We start from the raw sequence: 8,323 nt of genomic DNA, 5'->3' as shown, positions 1-8,323 counted from the left end.
CAACGTCTTTTGGTATTTGAAGCTGACACGAGCTTCGAGCGTTATATGCCCACGTGACTGTCCGAAGTGGTTTCCATGCGATCACAATTCTACCTCTTTTGTGGCCAATTGGACGATTTCTTGTTCTTTTCAGGAATAAGCTCCAAAATTCCCATAAAATATAAAAGAGAGCAAATAATACAATTTTGCAAGAAAGCTAGCTAAGAAAGCATAACCAATTGATACTTAAAAAGGTGTTTTTACACACCTATCACTTAATAGCTAAAGGAGAATCCCAGGATCGAAATAAATTGAGAATCTTTTAATTCAGGTTTCTTAGTTTTTATATGCTATTTAATCTCCAGCAATTAAATGCATATCTTTAGAAAATAATAATTATTAATGTGCATTTACTGATTATAGATTTTTCTATTGGGATTCCGGTCAATATTTGGACAGTGCATTTCCAGGAGTTATGAAAACCGATTTTTTGTTTATTGCATATCTTTGAGAATATTCGGTTTTGGAAATTCCTTGGTGTCCAAACTTCCTTGTGTATAAATATTGAAGTTTGCATTTCTAGCAAACTAATCCTCAGAGCCAGCAAAACAACCTAATTATGTTGTTACTGGCGGAGCCGCCTATTCGGGGAGGAAAGTAACCTAATTAGGCGAAATCTCTTAGGACCGCTCATTTTAAAGACTTCTTTGGGATTGAGAAGCTCTATTAGTACCGTTGGTGGGAAACTAGATAGTTGCAGTTTATTATTAGTTTTCGATTGATTTGATTGACTAACAATTGTTGAACTTTGATTGCACCTGGTTTGTTTATGCTTGAGAATCTTCTCTTCTGATATAAGATTCACTCAAACTAGATCGAAGTTTCGACGAGGATCTTTAGACTGTTTGTAGATCTAAAGACGTCTTGTGATAATCAAACATTAACAGACTCCTTCTGTGTGTGATTGATCACAAGAGATTCAAGTTGATTGTGTGCAGGTGCTGACTGAAGATTAACGAAGATTTGAAGACAAGAAAACTTTTTGGGTCATAACCTTTGGTGTTCACACTACTTGTTTCGGCTGGAAAGGGATCCAACTATAATCGGTTTATCCTTGTGATAGATTGGATTGATTAGTTGAGTATATCGGCATCAATATACTTCTTTGAGATTAATAGTATTGATTGCATAGTCTAACAATTACTTCGGTAGTTGTTGAGAGATTGATCTAAGGACCCGACAAAAAGAGTTATTGGTTAAACGGAAGAGCCTTTGTCAAAATCATATCACGTTGTTTGAAAACAGTTGTTACCGAACGGATTTTTTGTTCCTTAACTGTTTGGAATACGAACCAAAGGAATTGTTCCAAGTGCGTGACTTATTTACAAGTTGGAGACGCAGGGATACTGAGGAAACTAGGTGAACTATAGGTTTAGTTGCTTGGTCTCAAGTATACGAAGTTGGTTTGATTTTGTGTAGCGGCTTAATTCTGTGAGCATTTAATTCTGGACTAGGTCCCGGAGTTTTTCTGCATTTGCGGTTTCCTCATTAACAAAATCTTGTTGTGTCATTTACTTTTATTTTCCGCAATTATAATTGTTGTTATTATAATTTAAAGTAAATTACACAAATGTTAATTCCTATTTTACTTGATAGACAATCCCTAAAGTTTGGTTAAGTCTGAACCTATTATCAAGTAAATATACTTCATTGTTGTATTGTCTCGATATTGCATCCACAGACGATCACACGAAGTGTGAACCGATTAGTTGTATTGTCTCGACTCAGTCCATAGACAATCACTTTCGGAAAAGGACTCATAGGTGGAAAAGTTTTAGATTGAGGTATATTTGGGTACCCTCATCTTTTCAATTGGTATCAGAGCAGGAAAACACGAAAAGATCTAACAATCTGTGTTTGGTGCGATCCAACCTATAAGAAATTGATTCCACGACTGGTTCAGTTAACGTTATGCAAGAGTATGAATACTCAAAAGTTGAAGATGTTACCACTTTGTTAACTCATGATCCAGGAGTTGTGAAAACATCCGTGTCGTCCTCTGATGGTAAAGAAGATGCTGATAAAGAGTTGGTAAAACTCCTAAAGCCTATAAAATCTTTGTCTACTAAAGTGCTAATATTAAAGACAGAGTCGAATCTTCTTAAGAATGAGATCAGAGATAAAGACATTCAACTGAATATTCTAGCCAAAGAGAATATGGAACTCACTGTCAAATTAGAAGCTCTTGGTAAATCTCTTACTCAAGATAGAGAGACACGTCATATGACTCTGACTAATGATGATGTTGTGATTTCTTCTGATGTTGAGGAAACTAAAAGTCCTTGCTCGACTTTTACAGATTGTGATAAAACCGGTTTATTCACATCTGAAACAGATCAAGATGATGGTAGTTTGCCTAACTACATCAATTCAGAAGAGGATAAGAAACCATTTTCTATATCTACTGATGATCAAACGAAATCTTGTCCAAAGAAAACTTTGAACCGATTCCGTGTAAGTGATCGTAAGGAATACAACTTTCAGTCACTTGATAGGAAACTTATACTTCTTCAAAATACGGTGGTAAAAATATTGAAGGAAGTTTCTTGTCTTAAAAAACTGAAAGATCATTCCTCAGTAGAAAGACAAATTATACCACTACCCAATAAGATCAACTCAAAAGAATCAGAGGAAAGAGTTGATAATCGCTTCTGGAAGAAAGTTCCTCCTCACCCATATCGAAACAATTCTTGTTTTGATGAAGAACGACTCCAGAAGAAAGGGAAAGTGAGAATCTCTGCCAAAAGAAACAATCAGGAACTCCCGATAATTGTTTCAGACAATCTTACTGATGTGCATTATAAGGAAATCCTTAGAATGAGAAAATCTTATTGAAAATCTCATTGACAGAATTAAGACAGATTTAACTATCCTTGAAAATTTTCACATCAGTATATCTTCTCCACATGATCATATCTCTAGAGTTAGAAAAGATCATTATTCTGGGAGAAAATATTCTGGGCAGAAATTCCCAAAGAGAAACATGAATTATGTGTCTGATACTCGATGTAAGCCAGAAAAGGCTTACTCCAATACAACCTAGTTGTATGGAGATTGTGCAAACCCATTCTTTTGTGCTCATGATGGGAAAAGCACATAAAACGAGAGCACAATATCAATGTGTGTTTTTATCAGAAAAATCGAGTGCAATTTATGGAAAGCTGCGAATCCATGGTCGTCTAAAAGGTTCATGTTCAACATGATCTTCCAAAAATAGGCTTTATTTGAGATTTTCGAATTCTAAATAAACCTTCCAGCTTGGGAAGATCCGGACAATGGAAACAAAATATATTCTGCATATATTTTTGGTATTCCACAAGTTTTTCAGGTCCGAAACTTTGTGTCTTACTGGAAAACAATCTCTTTCCTGTATTTTGAAACCATGATTAATCTCTTTTAAATAACCGAGCATGCCTCCAATAACTCGCAGTGTTACAAAGACTAATAAGGAGGAATCTCAAAAGGTTAAGGATTGTCAATGAATCAATACAGAAAGGTGAAAGAAAAAATATATCAAAAACCATGTCTGGTTATGATTCTGATAGTTCAATTGGATCTCAAGATAAGTCATGTATGTTGGCTTACAACCTTCAAAATCCGACCAAAACCAAGTGGATTCGTTATGATAGTATGATTCACTATATCCAAGATTTTGAAGATTTGAGAACCAATCTCGTAATGACAATTCAACATCAAGATTGGCTCAAAAATAGAATTGATGAAACAAAAGGTGTTCTTACGGAACTTAATGCTCTTGTTCAAGATCTTGAGAAACAGTAAGTGGTTGCAGACAAGCTTCAAAAGTTTGAGTACTGATGAAACTTCAGTGAACAATAAGAGCACCACTAAAGATTAAGTCGTATGCTGAAGACTTAATCCAGAAAAATAGACTTCAATTTTTGATTCTTTCAATAATTGTAAAGTCTATTATGAATAAAACTATCTTATTATGAATAAAATTATTATTTTATAATATTTCTTGTGATAGTTTTCGGTTACATAGCATGTGCTTGAATGCTTTACTTTATTGCTATGTATGTTTATGGGATGCTTGGTTCGGTTTTATTACCTTGATATTCGATCTCATAATGTGTGAACCCTTATGGTTTGGGTGACTTTTTGATTTAGCGGGATTAAGTTCTAGCCCATGTTGGTAGGCTTTATCAAAGGATCATGAGGGGTTCCTGTAGAAACAATATGTGAAAAAGTCACAATATGTTGAATTTTTGGTTTGGCATAAAAGCATATGTGTTTCGAGGTTTCAACTTTTGCATAACATAGTTAAAACCGGTTTTCAACCTTTCTCTGGTAAAGGTTGGTTGTTGTTGTTCTTTTGTTTTGCGAAAAGATGACAACATGATGATATTCTCCCCGGAAAGATATGAAGAAAAAGGAGAAGTGGATGCGGAATTTGAGGTAACAATCTTGTTAGTTAATTGTTTTCCTGTTTAAGAAAAGCATGATTTTATTTCATATCCTTATTGTTTTTGCTTAACAAAATTTCGGTACAATTGATGTTTATTCCATTATTTATATGGATATTTGATTGTGATTCAATTGTTTCCGGTTAAGAAAAACTATTGTTATCTTTCGTTATTGTTTGGTATCAATTGTTTAGGCTTACAAAATTTCGGTGCAATTGCGGTGCTATAATATTTATGTTTGTTTCAATTGCTTTCGGTTAAGATAAATGATTATGCAAATTGATTTATTTGGTTTGTATGGATTGTTTATAGCTTAAGAAAAGTGTTTCGGGATCATTTGTTTAGGCCAAGTGATTTCCGGATAAGAAAAACTAAGTTTTTCGGATCTTAGTTAAACTTATCAAATGTGAAGGTTTCGGTTATTCAAGTCTAACTGAATGCCTTAACAAGAATTACTAGTTAACTAACCTAGTATTTTTCTTGTTTAAAAGTGAAAGGTCCAAGTTATTATTGAGAATAATTAGAGCCTGATGAGAAAAATAAAGTTAATTCTGATCTTTATTTTGGTCTTATCGAACAAGCGATTGTATTTGTACAATCGGTTTAGCAAAATAACTAAGGTGCTTAGTCGATTTTTGATGTGCTAAACTATTACGGAAAATTGCTTCAGGCAATTGTTTCCTATATAACATGTTAAAACAAAATTACTTGTAGTTTCGGTTTTGATATTGGTTATCTAAAATGGTGTGTAAAACCCTCGTGCTCAACTCTTATAGGTTTGCAAATTCTCTTTGTGAGATTTGTACGATCTTTTCGGTTTGTCCTTTATTTTTTTCTCGTTTCTTTGTCATTTTGTGACAAAAAGGGGAGAGAAATATATGGAGTAAACAAGTGATATTGACTTGTTATGAGTTGGTATCACTAAGGGAAAGGACATTTGTGCTAAAACGTTTATTCTAATGAAAAGAGTGAAAACATAGACTAAGGGGGAGTCACATACCATATGATATATAGTTATGAGGAACTACATTGAAATAACAAAGACGTTGGGATTGAAAATCTACCTATCTTACCTTTAGGGGGAGTATTAGCTTTGTTATTATAATGTCAGCATCGGCATTTAAGGATTGTATTTATGCAGGTTTTGTGTTGTTGAACTTGGAATCAAGCGTATGTGTATAATGAAGTTCTGTAATTTGTTTATCCATATGATGTACGAGTTTTGTCACCAAAATTGACAAAGGGGGAGATTGTTAGAGCATAGCTCGGTTGAACCCACCAAGCGTTGGTATGTCAAGCTTGGTTGTCATATTTTAGTGAATCAAAACTCATTTAAAGAGTCGCTTGATTATATACTAGAGTCAACTTCGTATAGGTTAGCTTAAAAGTTTTAGGATATGAAACTTACAAGTATTACATGAAGACTTGAAGAATGTGAAGAAGTATGGAGCTACAACGACAACATCATCCTTCCTCTTGAGGTTAGTAATATTTGACTTGAACTGTTTCTTTCCCTGACATATCTTTCAAGTCGTGCATATTGAAAACATAACTGCGAAGTGATAGGATTCTGGAAGAACCCTATATGTAATAACCACAATCGCACGGTGTCTAACTAGTAGACAGAGGCAAGTACGGGTCGAACCCACAGGGAGTTGTGGAAACACTGATAATCAATATATCTAATCAGGAACATAAAGAATATTTGTGGGTTTTTAGAATTGAAATGAAATAAACTAATAAAATGAATCCAAAGGAAAAATCGGTAACCAGGGTTTATAGTATCCACCACTATTTCTATTTAATTACTGAAATGAAACATAAATCATGAATTTATATTTATTGTTCGTTCTATTGACATCACCTATTATATGTATTAGAGTCGCAAATATCACTGGGACGCCATAAGCATGGCACATCAAAAGACTAAACCGAAGCATGCACCATCAAATTGCATTAGCGAGAAAGTTATACGAAACTAAATATAGGTTCACAAATTCTATATGGCTTTTCTAAGCATAACCCATCAAAGTTTTTAACGAAGCATGGATCATCAAATAATAAGACACACATATTTGTAAAACTAATTCATTAAGCACACGGGTTTACAAAACCGGTGAAGCAACAACTCATATTTCAATCAATCAATAAACAATATTCAAGAACTGATCTATTCAAATCATAATGGTCTTTGCTCAATTATTCAAATCAAATAGCCTAATACCCCAAGTAGTTTCCACCATAAACCCTAGCTACATAAAAGTTTAGCAAGACATGAATATGGATTTCTCAAAACCCATTAAAATGAATTAAAAGAGAAAAACAAATTAAACTGTTATTGCCGTCAACAATAGATCCTCTTCTTATTCCCTTGTTTCGTCTTCTCAAGCTCTTTGGCCGTCGCCTTGCGGCTCTCTGTCTAGTAGCCGATCTTCCCTTTTCACTTTCTGTTCGTTTCCCTCATATAGGTGGTGCCTCCAGTCGAACATAAGACCTAGCAACATTTTCCAAGTCCCAGTACATTCGGGTCCATTACCAGCTCCGATTGCCAGATCCAAACACACAACCACAACCAACTTCTTAAACTTATGAGTCACATCACCACTCGTTGTACAAGCACCGGCAAGCCCTCTCGGATCAAATCAGCCAACAAACTTCTCACCCGACACCACGAATATTCATCGCTCAGCAGCAAAACGCAACTTCACTGAGTCCATCTTCGCTTACATCTCAAGACTGCTCGACTGCAAACCAGCAGCACCTTTCCAAACTCCAGTCGACACACATCTCCAGCACTCTGACCCTATTAGCACCTTCCTCCACCAGTTCGACCAATTTCCATACATACCAAGAACACTCGATTTCAGTCCATATACACTGGCACCATTTCTATTTCTCGACTTCTCCATTGTCCGACCAAGTATCGGCATACACTGGCTTGCTCACAGCCATCAGATGGACCTTTTCCTCTACGTTCTCAAACAACCCCAACTGAACCAGATTCCCAACTCCATTTGCATCGCATCTGCAACATATTAGCTCGCTTGTTGTTACCACTATCACTACCAGTTTGAGCTCAAAAAAACGCAGCAGCGATTCTTCTCAATCCCAAACTACATCACCAATTCTTTCTTCAGTTCACTTCAAGCTGAGATTGGGCAGCAACCCATCATTTACCAGCAGTTATTCCAACCAACCTTCCCAGACATGCCATAATCACCATAGTTCGATACGAACCCGAGACTCCAAATCGTTGCATTATTGAGAACCCATTCTTCCTTCAGTTTGAGTGGAAGCTCGATTCCATATCCATTCAGACAAAGAACCGTAGCCATCCAACAGCCTCATGATACTTCCGCCATCAGCAGCAGCACCATTCGTTCTCCATCGGTCCAATGCTTCCCTACCACCGGCTACAACATCAGCTTCTACTCCCTAACCAACTGAAAACCGGAGACCAATAACTGATCATCTAACTTCATCTAATCGAATCACCATCTCGCACCTTCGTCTGAACCAGCTCCATTACAAATTATTGCAGTACCGACCAGCTTCTCTATCTCCATTTGCATCTTCGATTCAGTTATCATCTCCGTCTCGTGAGTTCCTTGATTTATCGGCAGAATCTCCCAACTCCGGCTACAATATTTTCTCTAAATCCGCCACGACTCCATTCCTTTTCTGCTTAAATAGAGAGATGAGAATTTCTCTCTTGTTTTGATATGAAATGAGACTTTGACTTAACATGGGCCTGGCACGGTGAACAGGACAAGACTTTTCTTTGCTTCTTGACTTCCAGGCACGTGCTTTAACAGCTTATGTCTTTCTCATGCCATGGGTTTCCTTGGCCATTCATGTCG

This window comes from Papaver somniferum, chromosome 9, assembly GCF_003573695.1.
Source record: "Papaver somniferum cultivar HN1 chromosome 9, ASM357369v1, whole genome shotgun sequence".
NCBI classification, from domain to species: Eukaryota; Viridiplantae; Streptophyta; class Magnoliopsida; order Ranunculales; family Papaveraceae; genus Papaver; species Papaver somniferum.
The sequence above is the reverse complement of the archived record's forward strand: the minus strand, read 5'-3'. Positions refer to the sequence as shown.